The sequence below is a fragment of the Trachemys scripta genome, chromosome 9, assembly GCF_013100865.1.
Source record: "Trachemys scripta elegans isolate TJP31775 chromosome 9, CAS_Tse_1.0, whole genome shotgun sequence".
NCBI classification, from domain to species: Eukaryota; Metazoa; Chordata; order Testudines; family Emydidae; genus Trachemys; species Trachemys scripta.
The window spans coordinates 61,267,629-61,281,692 of NC_048306.1; the positions used below are offsets into that span (position 1 = coordinate 61,267,629).

General features: G+C 41.1%; 1 long non-coding RNA gene across 1 annotated transcript in view; it reads right to left on the reverse strand.

Annotated features, from left to right (window-relative positions):
* Window positions 1-7,236: 7,236 nt before the first annotated feature.
* The window catches only part of LOC117882914, a 59,641-nt gene continuing 52,813 nt past the window's right edge, over window positions 7,237-14,064 (reverse strand). The window contains exon 4 of the long non-coding RNA XR_004647141.1: window positions 7,237-7,825. This is a non-coding gene — a long non-coding RNA (uncharacterized LOC117882914). The remainder of the gene's footprint in view (window positions 7,826-14,064) is intronic.

Here is a 14,064-nt window from a genome sequence, read left to right on the forward strand (position 1 = left end):
TCTGAGATATGTGTCTTAGAAAAAAGAGGTGTGATTGTTTTTTTGCAAATTCATCTAATGCTTTTGTGTCACGTTAGAGCTTAAAAAATGACATGATCTAGATTTCAAGTTTGTTTTAGTCAAGAGGCCTTGATGAGATCTAGTGCAAAGTGTGGGTTTGGACAGGATAGATAGTTTCATTTTGGAGTTATTCATGAATGATTTGCTAGGATTTGGGAATAGCACCAAGGTTCCAACAAACTTTGGAACTACACCAAGACCGATGAAAGTTTGGGAACTGATCCAAAGCTCTGATGTGCTTGTACATGTCTGTAAACACACACACGCCCTACACTTCAGTTGCTATCAATAACAAAATACACCTTGTAGTGTTAAGAAATTTTCATGTATACTTCTGAATTAACCTATTTAACTAAGGACTATGAGAAGGCTACACCTTTATTTACATTGCCAAATTTGGAAGATATATATGATATAATACTCTGTCGTCTTCTGCCAGCAATTTCCAGTAGTGAGGCCAGTGTGAATGGTAAGGGGTTAAAACGTGCCTAGACTCTACTGTCAGGTATGAGGGAACACTTTTTGAAATCTCTGAAGTCTGGATAGGCCTGTGATGTGTACTATGTGGTGTATAACTAGGGTTGGCAACCCTCTAGGATTGTCCTGGAGTCTCCAGGAATTAAAGATTAACCTCTAATTAAATATTATTAAATGTGATGAAACCTCAGGAACACGTCCAACCAGAATTGGTAACCCTATGTATAACGTCTACATGGTGAGGAGTTGGTTAATCTGCCTTGCAATGTCCAACCACTCCTCCCTTCTACTGGAGTACGTTTCAGAAGACAGGTTACTTGGTTTAAAACAATTGGGGCCAGATCCTTAGCTGGTGTTAACAGGCTTAGCTCCACCTACAGCACTTTAGATGAATGTGGGTTGTTGGGACAATTGAACAATTCTGACCAGTGATTTTTCCAAGTACCTTTTTGTGTGGTTTGTTCTATTGCTTAAGTCATATTGGAAGACTGTTTGTCTGGACATTTACCAGAGCTAGTTGGGAATGATCTGTTGAAATGTTTTTTCCATCACAAAATGTTGTTTCTGTGAAATCAATTTTCTGCTGGAAAATGTTTTTTTTTTTTTTTTTAATTTTCCATCAGGAAAATCAAAATGTAATATTTCATTTTTGATCAAGTGGAGCTGAATTGAAACATTCTGGACTGTCTAACTGTACTGAAGCATTTCATTTCAGGTCAATTTGACATTAGACTGTGTGCAGCTGAGCTGCTGCAGTGTCTGTGGGAATTGTATTTTGGGTACCTCTTGCCCTCCTATAACTCCCATGGTGCATCATGGTGTACCCTCTGCAGTGCGCTATGGGAGTCATGATCACAGTACATCATGGTACCATGACAAATGTCAGTATTTCACTGCCTTCCTTGAAAATTTCTTTAGTCTGTCCTTGCACCTTGACTGCTCTCTCTGCAACATTGCATCTTAAGAAAAGCTGATGTGCATCTAGAATATCAGGTAAGGTGGACTTTGCTTGAATTGTCCATTTTAAGTATTTCTTATGTCTCTGATTACTCATTTCAAGGAGTAACTGGACATTATTTTTGAGGCTGCCTGGGTTTCTTACAGGGTACAGCCACTAGCTGTTTCTGTACAAGGTGAACAATTAGAATTAAAATGATGTTGTATAGTGGAGCTGGTCAGGAATTTTTCAACTAAACATTTTGACATTCTCTAAATGAAAAAGTTCTGTTTGTTGGGTTAAAACAACTTTGTTTAAAAATTTAAGTTAATTAGTAAAAACAAAGAAGAAGAAAGTAAAAATATTTTAAAAATGACATTGAAATGCAATATTTTGATTGACACAATCCATTTTTTTAAAATTTTGTCCCAATCAGAAGGGGAAAAATTTGTCGTTATTGCAAAAATTCTTGCAGGTCAGGAAAACTGTTTCCTGCCAACCTCTGTTGTATAGGGCGGACCTGGACGGACTATGTGATGATTTTTCTAGCCCTTCAATGTTGCTTGCTTTTTACAGTCTCTCTTCCTTTTTGTCCTCAGTTTTCTCTGTGATGACCTTAATGTCAATGCAATATTAATAGGATACTTCACACTTTCTCTCTGTTTTGCTTTTTCTGATACGAGCCCTTATATAGTGAGAGAAGTGTAAAGCTATCATGGGAGTCAGATACATTCTGGAATAAAATGTTCTTGATATAACTCAAGATACTTGGTCTATTGGGAGTATTTTTGACTGTTCAGTTGTAGTTTCTTTCTGCTACAGTAATGCCAAATGGCTTGGAAATAATAATAATAAAAGACTGCAATAATTACCAAAAAAAAAAAAAAAAAGATTTTCTGGTCTCATTCCTATGCTCCCTTTGAGTTTTACTGAATCTTTTCAAACTACTCTAGAACTGAATAACAAATCTTCTGGTGGTTTAATGAGTAATGGTTTTGTTGCCATTTGCACTTTTGCTGCTGTGACCACTTTTTTGCAGTAGGTGTTTCTCTACTTAATGCTATTAATGACATTGAGAGAATGCTGGGTTGAGAAAGCTGGTGCCAGATTCACCCATCCTGTAATTGCACTTAAGTCAATGGAATTACAGCAAGGCTTACTTTATCCACTTTCCCTTCCACCTTCCTAAGTGCACTGGTGTGAAAATAAGAGCAAATGCCCATGGGCATGACAGTACTAGAAATAACTTGGAAATCTGTTATGAGAATCCTGCACTTACTTACTGTCCCAGATTCATTGTGACTTTCAGCAGGTTCTCTGTTCTTTAGTTTCCTGTCTGTAAAGTGGAGATACAATCTGTGTTTCAGAGCGCTCTGAGATCTTTGAACAAAATAATCTAATATATTTACAAAACATGAGCATGTAGAGCTAGATTATGCCTTTCAAATACATCCCTGAGGAAAGGGGGGGTGCAAAGCTACATTGTCCTAGGTGGCATTCAGGGCGCATTTGTGCCTCAGGAAAACACAGTCCCTTCCTTGAGCTGCACAGAACCGCACCACCCTTGGGGAAGGAGGGGGCAAGTAGAGCTGGACAGGAACTGGATTTTTTCTTTTGCAAGAATTTCCACAACTTTTCTAATATTTTCCTTCCATTTTAGAACAGAAAATAATTCAATTTCCTACAAAATGAAATTCTGAAAAATAAATTTATTTGCGGTTTGTCAAAAGATGTTGTTTCAATAAGATCTTAATGTTTTGTTTTGCTAGAATTGAAAAGTTTTGTTCTGATTTCCACTTTTTAAATTGTATTTTAGATAGTAAAATATAAATTAAAGAGTGCTTTCCAAAAAGGTTGAAACAACATTTCAAGCTATGGTAACATAGTTGCCAAGGGAAAAATGGAACTTTACTGTCCAAGAACAATAATCTGGAAAATCTTGTTTCACTAGTTTCATTGAAGATGGGAAAAGTTTAGTTTAATCCTCTCCTCAGGCTGAGGACCCGGCACTGAGCTGCTCTGCCAGCCATGGATTTTAAGAGATCTCAAGATTATCTTGGGGAACATGTTAACTTGCATTGGGTGGGGTGGCTTGAGTTAAATTCTAGGTCACTGAACATTGGTTAGGGTACACCAGATGAAGATCTGTTTGCTCATTCCTAGGAATATCTGTACCCTGATACTTAGAGGAGACACCAGAAGAAAAAAGACACTTTTGGAAATGGGTGTGGATGTGTTCAATCTCCTTATATCAAAAAGTAAAACAAAAGCTCCCTGGGGCAGGGACCATCTTCTTATTCTGTGTTTGTACAGTGCTTAGCACAACAGGTTCCTAGTCCACAACTGGGGCTCGTAGGTGCAATACACACACAATACAAATAAATTATAAAATCCTTTTTGTTGTTGTTATGGAGCTCTTCTGTGAAATTCCCTAAAGAATACGAATTTATCATCATTTTATGTATGAGAAATCCATGTACAAGACATCCCAAAGCTCTGTTCAGGCAAAGCTAGACACTCTAGAAAATTTTTCACAGCTAGAAAATTCCAGCCCCTGACAGCACAGGTCTAAATTAAGATACAGTTTATGTACTCTATTTCTTGACACCAGGAAACATGAATGAGTCGGGTAGGAGAACCTATATGACCCAAAAGACGGTGTCTTTGATAGTGCGTGTGTTTTTCTTTTTTATACCAATCATCAGTAAAGCACAAAGCCCAGAGAGAGCTCCCATGCAAGTGTATTGTTAAAATGTACTTGTTATTGAGCATGTTATGTTACTGTCTGCTATACACAATTCTATGATTTGGCTGGTCTCAGAACTGCAGAAAAATTCACTTTTGTAATGATAACATGGAGGGTAAAGTGATTTAAAAAAAATACTCCCTCTTTTTGTATGTGTGTCTAGGGGAGGAAGGATGAACCCATGGCTGAGACACTGGGATGGACTCAGGAGATCTGAGTTCTGATCCTGGCTCTGCCACTATTCTGCTGGGTGACTTTGGGAAATTCATTTGGCCTCTCCATGCCTCAGTTTCCCAGCTGTAAATGGGTATCATAATTCTGCTTTCTCCAACCCTATGCCTGTTTGTATTGAAATCTCTTTGGAGCAGGGATTGTCTCTTACTGTGTTTATATACAGCGCCAAGCATCGAGTGGCCCTGACTTCAGTTAGGGCTTGTAGTTGCTACTGTAATACTAATGTAATAATAACAATGTGTTGTATATAAGGAGATGGTCTACATATCCTTACCCAACATAAGACCTGTACAATTAAAACTGATATAAACGCATGAATGAAATGGGTTTGGCTAGTTGTTGGCAATAGAATTTGCTGCCAGTTGTAGTTTTCTCGCAGTAATTGCTGTTTTTAAGTAATTGTCAAGAAGATGGGAGAGGTTTCTCTGATTCTGTTCTTATAAATCCAAATAGAGGGCAAGGAAGAGCAACCTTTACTCACTTAGGGAAGCACTAATTTACATGAGTAATCCTGTTGAAATCCAAGAGGCTACTCACACGAGTAAGCACTCACTCAGAAAAATAAGGATTGCCCAATCTTGCTTTAAATAAGTATGACAATTGTATGGTGCGTGCAGGCTAGTTTCAGAGATTTAAATAGATCGGTGTCCTAAATTGCAGGCGGAGATGTAGGTATCAAAATAATGACCACCCACAATACACATATAGCTATAAAGTATAGATATGTACAGAAGTATTCAAATCCTTTATTTATAGCACTATCAATGAGATCTTTGCTTCCTAAGGGCCTAGTCCTGCAAGATTCTGAGTTTCTGCAACTCCCACTATCAACGGAAGTTTGAGTGCTCAGCACTTTGCAGGATCTAAAATGGGGTAATGCATTTTTTACTAGATTTTAAAAGAATTAAATGATATGTAATTAGCACTAAATTAGCCAACTGTTACATAAAATCTCCTCTCAGAACTACATGATGGGTCTCAGGATTCTGTTCTTACTATGTGTGGTACACTTTCACTGGGAACTCGTTACATTTGAAAATGTCCCAAGTAGGGAAAGCAGAATATCAGAGATGACTTCTGCCATGAGGCTCTGAGAACAGGATCTTGCCCGTACATTTCTGCTGTAGCTTAAGAATTAAAAAAAAAACTTAATGTCAAAAACTTTAGGGTGAAATCCTGGCCCCACTGAAGTCAATTAGAGTTGGGCTGTTAACTTCAGAAGTGTCAAGAGTTCACCTAGAATGTGTAAATGGCTGGGGCGTGGGCAGCATGGCCTAGGGGCTAGTGTCGGGTGTGGGTTGAGTTGCTGGGGCCAGTTACCAGGAATCAGGCCCAGAAACCAGAATCAAGAGACAAACCAAAGATCAGGGAATAAGAGTCAGTTATCAAGAGTCAGGCCGAGTCAGGATATCGGGAGGTCAGGATCAGGTGATGAAACTGAAGGACAGGAACCAGGAGGCAGTTACCAAGGGTCAGGCTATGTGAAGATATCAGAAGGCAGGAGCCAGTAAACACCAGACCAGCAGTCCATGGCAAAGTGAAGCCCAGTTTTGTGGACAACTGCCTGTTTCCTCCTTGCTTAAATAGGGGCTGCAGCCCAGTCAGGAGCCTTGGATCTCTCCCAATCAGAGCGTAGAGGTGAGGCTTGTGCCCCAGCTGTGCTTCATGTACACTGGTCCCAGCGACTGTCTTTGAGCTGCAGGGTGGAGGATTGGAGTGTGATGACTCCCAGACCCCCACGAACCCACTCCAAGACTTGTGGAGCCTGACAGCAGGGCATAGTGGATGGATGTGCAGGGATGGTGTTCCTGAAATGTGGCAGGGTGATAGAAGCACACCTATCTCTGTTTTGGCACCAGCCCACCTTGCCTCAGAGTACATCAACAGAAAGAGTGACTTTTCTATGGTTATGCAAGCATTTGTGAATCGGGAGGACACTACACCTATCTCAATGCTGTATGGTCCGGGATGGTGTCTGACGCTCGCATCTTTAAGAACACAGGACTGTTCAGAAAGCTGCAAGCAGGGACATATTTTCCTAACCAGTGGATTACCACTGGCTATGTTGAAATTCCAGTAGTGATCCTGTGGACCCAGCCTACCCCTTGCTCCCCTGGCTTATGAGACTATACACTGGCCACCTCGACAACACCAAGGAAAGATTCAACTATGAGCTCACCAGAATGACAGTTGAATGTGCTTTTGGTAGATTGAAGGAACGTTGGTGATGTTTACTCACAAGTTTCGATCTCAGTGAGAAAAATATCCCAGTGGTTATAGCTGCCTGCTGTGTCCTGCATAATATCTGAGAGGCAAAGTTGCCATCAGGGTAGAGGGCTGAGATGGTGCAGCCGTCTGCTGAGTTTGAACAGCCAGACACCAGGGCCCTTAGAAAAGTTCAACACGGAGCTATGCAGCTGCAGGAGGCCTCAAAAGAGCATCTTAACAGTCAGACACAGTAATATGTTATAATGGACTGTGCTTTGTTGGGCCCTGAAGTTCTGGGGGTGTTAGAAGTTGTGTGCAGCTTAGGGTACATTTATGAATATCACACTGTCTGTTAATGCACTTGTTGATTTTGCAGTGCATGCGGTATATTTATAATTATTACACTGTGTATGTCACTGATCCTATGAGTTCTGTCACCCTGTATAATAACAAGTAGTGGGTGCTGTCAGTAGTGCTAGGCATTTTGAAGCATGTGTGATGAAGTAATAAAGATTAATTATTTTCCAGAAAATAGATTTTTATTGTGTACCAAAACCAGTACAAAAAAAACCCATGTGCAGTTAAAAAGCAAACACAATGGCAAGTTCTGAAATAAATTAACAGAACACAACAAGAGGAAAGTGCATTCATGTCCATTTCAGTTCACTTTTGCTACACATACAGCAATCATGGCTCTCCCTGGTCAGTGTACATGAAGCTGTGGTTGTCCTTATAGTCCCCCAGCCTGGAGTGGCAGGGGTAAGGATGCAGCCTCTGTTGCCCCGTGGAATGATGGGGGGGTGTATCGGAGGTGGGGTGCTGAAATGGAGTTCTACACTGACTGCAAAAGTAGGCCAACTTGTGCTTGTTGAACCTGCAGGTCAAGAGAATGCAGCAACTGTGTTTGCTGCCAGAGAAGCCCCATTATGTGCTGGTGCATCTCCCTCTCTCATTTTCCTCCTCAGGCTCGTGGGCCTTTCTCCTGTCTGCTCTTTCCTGTTCCATAGTGTCTGAGATATAAACTCTCCAGGCCCTCTGTTCACAGTCCAATGCAGCACCGGCTTGTAGGATCTCACTGAACACATCCTCCCATCTCCTTTTCATTCTCCTCCTTATCGTGGCCGGGTGTGGAGAGAGGCCTCTCAAGGTTGCAACAGCAGCACCTACAGATTAAACCACAGAGATTTGTACCATTGTGTATCTAGTCACAACAGAAAGTGGAAGTTAAGTTTCAGAACTCTCTTCCTTTGCTCCCCTAACATTTTAAACAAGATGTGCTTGTTGGAACTTTAGCTTTGGAGCATCAGATCATAGCACTCTCTCCAGCCCCAGCCATGGTGAGTATGGCCCAGCAGTTGTGTGGCAAAGATGAGAATGAGGGGGGGATTGTTTGGTTGCATGAAACAATAACATTTTAGTCCCTATGTTCATAGGTGTGAGTGCAGGGCAACGGCACTATTTACCTCAAGCAGTGGTGATTTTGACTGATATTTCACTCCTGAGGGAACAAAGGCACAGAAAACACAGCTGCTGCTGACATCCTGAAGCCAGCAGGATCCATATGCCACCAGCCTGTTTACTGCAGTGGTGCCTGCTGAAGTTATCACTGAATAGTGTGGGAAAGTGTCCTACTGCAGCAGAAGACATAAGGCAGCCATCCCTAGAAACCTTTGGGAGAGGATTGCAGAGTACCTCCATGAAAGTTTCATTGAGAAATCTAAGGAGGATTCAAAGGGCATCCCTGTGTACATAAACAAACTGCTCCCCATACCCCTCCTCCACACCTGGCTAACTTTACAGGGAATGAAAAGCAGATAACAACTCTTCCTCTGTTTATTGTACTGCTACCTCATCTAGTAGGAGTACATTAATGGAAAGTTGATACCTGTGTCCTGCTACGTTGGTGTCAGGATCCATCTTCCCATTTAAACACGGTAATGGGAAGTTCATTCACACACTTACCTGAGGTTCCTTCCCCTGCGTCAGGCTCACCTGTGCTCAGCTGCTGCGCCTGACTAGACTGCTTTGGAGACTCAAACAGATCCTGGCTTGTGGCATAACTGGAACCCTGGTGTCACGTCTCTCATCCTCCTACTCCTCTTCTTCCTCCTCCTTGCTGTTCACACCAGGGGTCTGTTTCTTGGGCTCCTCAGAGGTATCCATGGTGCTCTGAAGGGTTCTAGGGGGGGTCTCCATCAAGAATGGCAAGCAGCTTGTTGTAAAAGTGGAAGCTCTGTGGCTCAGCACCAGATCGACTGTTGGCCTCCCTGGCCTGCTGGTATGCCTGCCACAGTTTCTTCACTTTAACACAACACTGCTGCTGATCCCTGCTGTACCCCTTTGCCTGCATCCCCCATGCAATCTGCTCATAGATGTCCACATTTCTATGACTGCTCCATAGAGGTGCATGCACAGCCTCTACTGCCCAGGGGCCCAGGAGATACAATATCTCCTGTCTACAGAAGGCAGGAGCCTGTCTGGAGCAGGTAGCCAGCGTGGTCAGCTGGGCAGTTGCACACGATGAGGGAGGGCTGCTAAGTATGATCACCAGGCTGGGCAATCAGGAAAAGGCATTTCAAGAATAGATGGCATTTTTAACGGGCCCTGGCTTCCAGTCTCTGTGGCCCCTGGGGAGTGGAGTTCACAATTGTGACCAGAGCGATCAGTGTTGGGCATTGTGGGATAGATGCTGGAGGACCAGTAAGGTCAACACAGGTCACACTGTATCTACACTAGTACTGCGTCTACTGCAGTATGTCAACCATGGCTCAACGCCATTTAGGGAGGTGGTGTTACTGGGCACTTACCTCAGTCGGAGAAAATTTAAGAGTAGACATGCACAACTAGGTCAATGTCAGGTGACTTACGTCAACCTAACTTTTTTGTGTAGGCAAGGCCTATAATCCATATGTTTTACATGAAAGTTCTGATTCATCTATTTTATGTGAGGTAAGTGTCTAAGAAAGAAAGATCATGAGTATCTAAGAGACACACAAATAATAGCTTTTCAGCTCTGCAACCTTAACATCCCTTTAGCTATGTGAGTCCTCCACACTAAAAAAAGGCCTCCTTATACACTTCATCCTGACTGTTCCTCAGATAAACAGTTATTTCTGCATTTTCTAAAATGCTTGTGATCGTCTATGTTAGTGAATTAAATAATGCAGACTCCATTGCTTGGTAGAGTTTAGAATGATCCTCCATTAAGGACCAATCCTGTAAGCTGCTCGCCCCCCTCAAACCTCATGGATTTCAACTGGTTCAGGTGCTCAGCACCTGGCAGGACTGGGCCCCTCTCCTGTAGTATTGAGGTCAGGCAGGTTCACAGAGCAGACTGAGTGTTAATACAAAGCAAACTAGACAATGTCATTTGGTCCTCTAAAAATGTTTTTCCCTAAATCACAATACTAATTTTTGTAGTTTTTGGATGGGTACATGCTACAAGCCATCTTAACTGCAGTGTATATGAACATCTTTCCAGTTTGCAGTCTGGAAATAGGCTTTGTTCCACTGATGCAACTCCAATGTACATCCGCTGAGCATCTGGCCCAATGTATCTGGGTTTTTTTTAACTCTTTGGTTTAATTCTCACTTCCTTCACCCTTTAGTATCACATTAGTCTTTTGGGCCTCACATCAATTATTGATGTGTATTGTACAACTGTTGTGCTATAGCAACCATAGCTGTGGTAACTTTTACACTACAGTAATGGACCAAAAGAGTAAAACTAAAATGATGTGGGCCATAACTGTAGAATATTTCCTTCATTTTCTAAGGGTAACCTGGGTGAAGGTTACTGTCATCTCTAACAAGGAATTTATTCGCTATTATTGGCTTGTTTCTCAGCCTAAATGCAATTTTTATGCAGTTTTTTGTGTTTAATATGCCTGCGTGTGTACTTAGGTCATAAAAAATAAATATTCATTACAGGAAAATTTCACCCAGCCATTTGCTATTTAATTTGTACTTCAAAAATTGCTAAAACCACTCTTTCATATTGGGCTAAAAATGCCACAGCCTCCCTTCTATACTTATCTGATGGCTTAATGCACTCTGATCTTGGCAGCTAGCAGTTCAGGGGCAGAAAGTATGTCTTACCCTGTTGTAAATCTTGGCCATGTAGCGGAAGGGAGGGGAAGTCGGACTCTCCCATGCCATCTGTCCAAACTATAGCAGGGTTGCCCAGAATCTCAGCGACTGCACTTAGGGTTGCCATCTGGTCAGTTTTTAACCAGCCTGGCCAATTTTCTTCTGTCTTGACATTTAAAAGATTTAAGGTGCTGTGTTGTGTTTTATTCACTTGAAATAGTTAAGCACAATGATAATACCATAGTCCAGACTGTAACTCTGTGTTATGTACCAAGTATCAGAGGGGTAGCCGTGTTAGTCTGTATCCACAAAAACAACAAGGAGTCTGGTGGCACCTTAAAGACTAACGGATTTATTTGGGCATAAGCTTTTGTGGGTAAAAAAAAAAAAAAAAAACACACTTCAGATGCATGGAGTGGAAATTACAGATACATGCATAAATATATATTGGCACATGAAGAGAAGGGAGTTACTTTACAAGTGGAAAACGAACATTGAAGGCCAATTCAGTCAGGGTGGATGTGGTCCACTCCCAATAATTGATGAGGAGGTGTCAATACCAAGAGAGGGGAAATTGCTTTTGTAGTGAGCCAGCCACTCCCTATTCAAGCCCAAATTGAGGTGTTAAGTTTGTAAATGAATTGTAGCTCTGCAGTTTCTCTTTGAAGTCTTTTTTTGAAGTTTTTTTTTTTGTTGAAGAAGGGCTACTTTTAAATCGGTTATTGAATGCCCAGCGAGATTTAAGTGTTCTTCTACTGGCTTTTGTATGTTACCATTCCTGATGTCTGATTTGTGTCCATTTATCCTTTTACGTAGAGACTGTACAGTTTGGCCAATGTATATGTTGCAGAGTAAAGAAAGATGCATGGTACTGTTTGTAAACCATTTATTTCAGTGCTTCACATCTTTTTGAATGTTCAGAGCTTTGTGTATGTATTTGGAAAGCAAGTCACACTTGATTACACAAGGTAATGGGATACACCAGAGTTGGCGAGCGGACATTGTCCCTATACTTCCAGCCAAAGAATTTTATAAAGGGCAGTCATTACTCGGGATAAAAGCCATTGAACTTCAGTAAAACTACTTCCATGAACTGAAATTTAATTAGTATAAATTTGTTCAGCACTTGCAGTGTCTGGATTATTGGCCATATCCAGGTTCCAGAATTCCTATGGAGTGAGTCTTCACATTACTGGTGTTAATTTAGTACGTCTTCAGGCAAAATGTGTCATTTCATGTGCCACACTTCATTGCATCTCAGTTGGGCTTGGCCCAGTGAATCAAATGGGAAATATGAAATATGCAAAAGCATCTTTTCTAATACAACATTGCTTATCAATTAAATTGCAGGAGGCCATGCTGATAATCTTGTTAATGTCTCTTACAGCTCATGTTCTAGTATGTTTCAAAATTATTTTAAACAAAAGCAATTATTTGTTGGACATTACTTCACTTGAGAGTTATATTCAGCCATCAACATTTTTTTAAAAAGTGAAATCAGTATAAGAGAGGGAAATGTACTGTGGGATCTCTTACATTAGCTACTGATGGAGACTGTTAACCCTTGGGGAAATTGTGATTTAAATATTAACCCTTTAAAATATTACTAGTCTTTTTCTGTTTCAGAGAGACTGAACATAATCCATGCAAGTTTCACCCCCTCCTGTTCTAATATTCTTTAAGCAGGCCAAGAAAAGACCTATAATGATGCTGAATACACGTATTCATGTAAGATGCATTCTGTGCTGAAGTATGTTATGGTGATTCATTAGCACTGTCATTTACATGGAAATACTACAATTAATTGAGATAACTTTGCCTATCATGTGCCACAGTGTGCTGGCTCCATTTTGTTAACTCAGCTGCTCAGCTGGAAGACCTTTATTTTTTTCTGGCTACATATTATTAATTGATGAAAGCACAACATACAGTAATGTGTGAGGAAGAATTTCAATCCTTATAAAAGGCAGATAAAAGAGAATAATGGTCCCATACACCCAGATCCAAACACCAGACCTTTCCTTTGATCCACAGTTAAATAAGGCAAAAATGGAGGAAAATCTACACAGAAGCAAATTCTGCTCCCTGTCCCGGAAATATACATGGTTAAGGAAATGTGCAAATATAAACCACTCTGGGCGAAAAATCCCAGATTCTCTTCTGTGTCAAAATTCACCCAGGTTGTGAGTTTGGGAACCTATTATGACTTTAACCTGTGCTAGCCCAGGCATATATTAAAGCCGTCATGGGCTGCTGCCCTAAACTACATTAGCTGGCAATGGCCACTAAGGGACTAGTAACAGGGAATTGCTGGAACCCATCTCCTAGTGGCTACACCAGCTCTATGCTCCCTGGGGAGAAAGGGAGAAATGGGAACTTTTTCCCTCCTGTAGTGCAAAGAGAGCTGGATGAGGCCAGTCGTACTTGTCTCTTAAACGTTTTCTGTGCACTGCCTAGTCACACTGGTAGGTGCTATAAAATAATAATAAATGTAAATCCTCAGGATAATATATTTAGACAAAATTATTGGAGGCACAAAAAGCCCTTGGATATCAATAAATCCAGTTAGGTGGTATCTGAAGCCAGAACGTAAATTAGCATATTTGAAAATTGGGCACCCTGATGAAGAAATGCTGCCACAGACAGCCCAGCATCCAGGCCAATCTTTGTGCCATTACAAACTTGAAACAAAAATATAGTTCTTTGATGGGTCATCCTTCCTTTTTGTGGGATAATCAGTGACTGCTCTAGTAAGTCAACAAAATTCAGTTTTCAGAAATGCAATTTTTTGCTGTCAACATTGCCTTGCTAGAGGTAATTCTAGCAAAAATAAACTCTCTCTCATCTGTGTCTGTATTTCCTTCTCTGCTCCAACAGCCTGCAGAACTCTGTCACTGAAGAACAAAGACGATTGTCAGGGAATCTGCTAGGAATACTGGAGACAACCTACAGTTGCCTTTTAAGAACACATAAGGGCACGGTGTCTCATACAGGTACTGGACTGTCTGTAAGAACTTCTTCAGTGCCCAAATGAGTCCCCAGATTTACCCTGGTTCTATTTAAAACTATTTCTGAATTGTATTCCTTTTGAGGTCTCATAAATCGGTACCTGCCAGTAAGTCAAGAATCCTTGGATTTTGAGGCATTTCGTAGTCTATTTTCCTGTGGTGATGTTAGTATTTATATTACAGCAATGCCTAGAAACTTCAACCAAGAATCAAGTCTGCACTGTACGTATGACTGCCTATGGAGGAAAAACAATTGTCATGTGTTGCTAATGCATAGACTAGAAGCTATTCAGGCTGGGGATCAT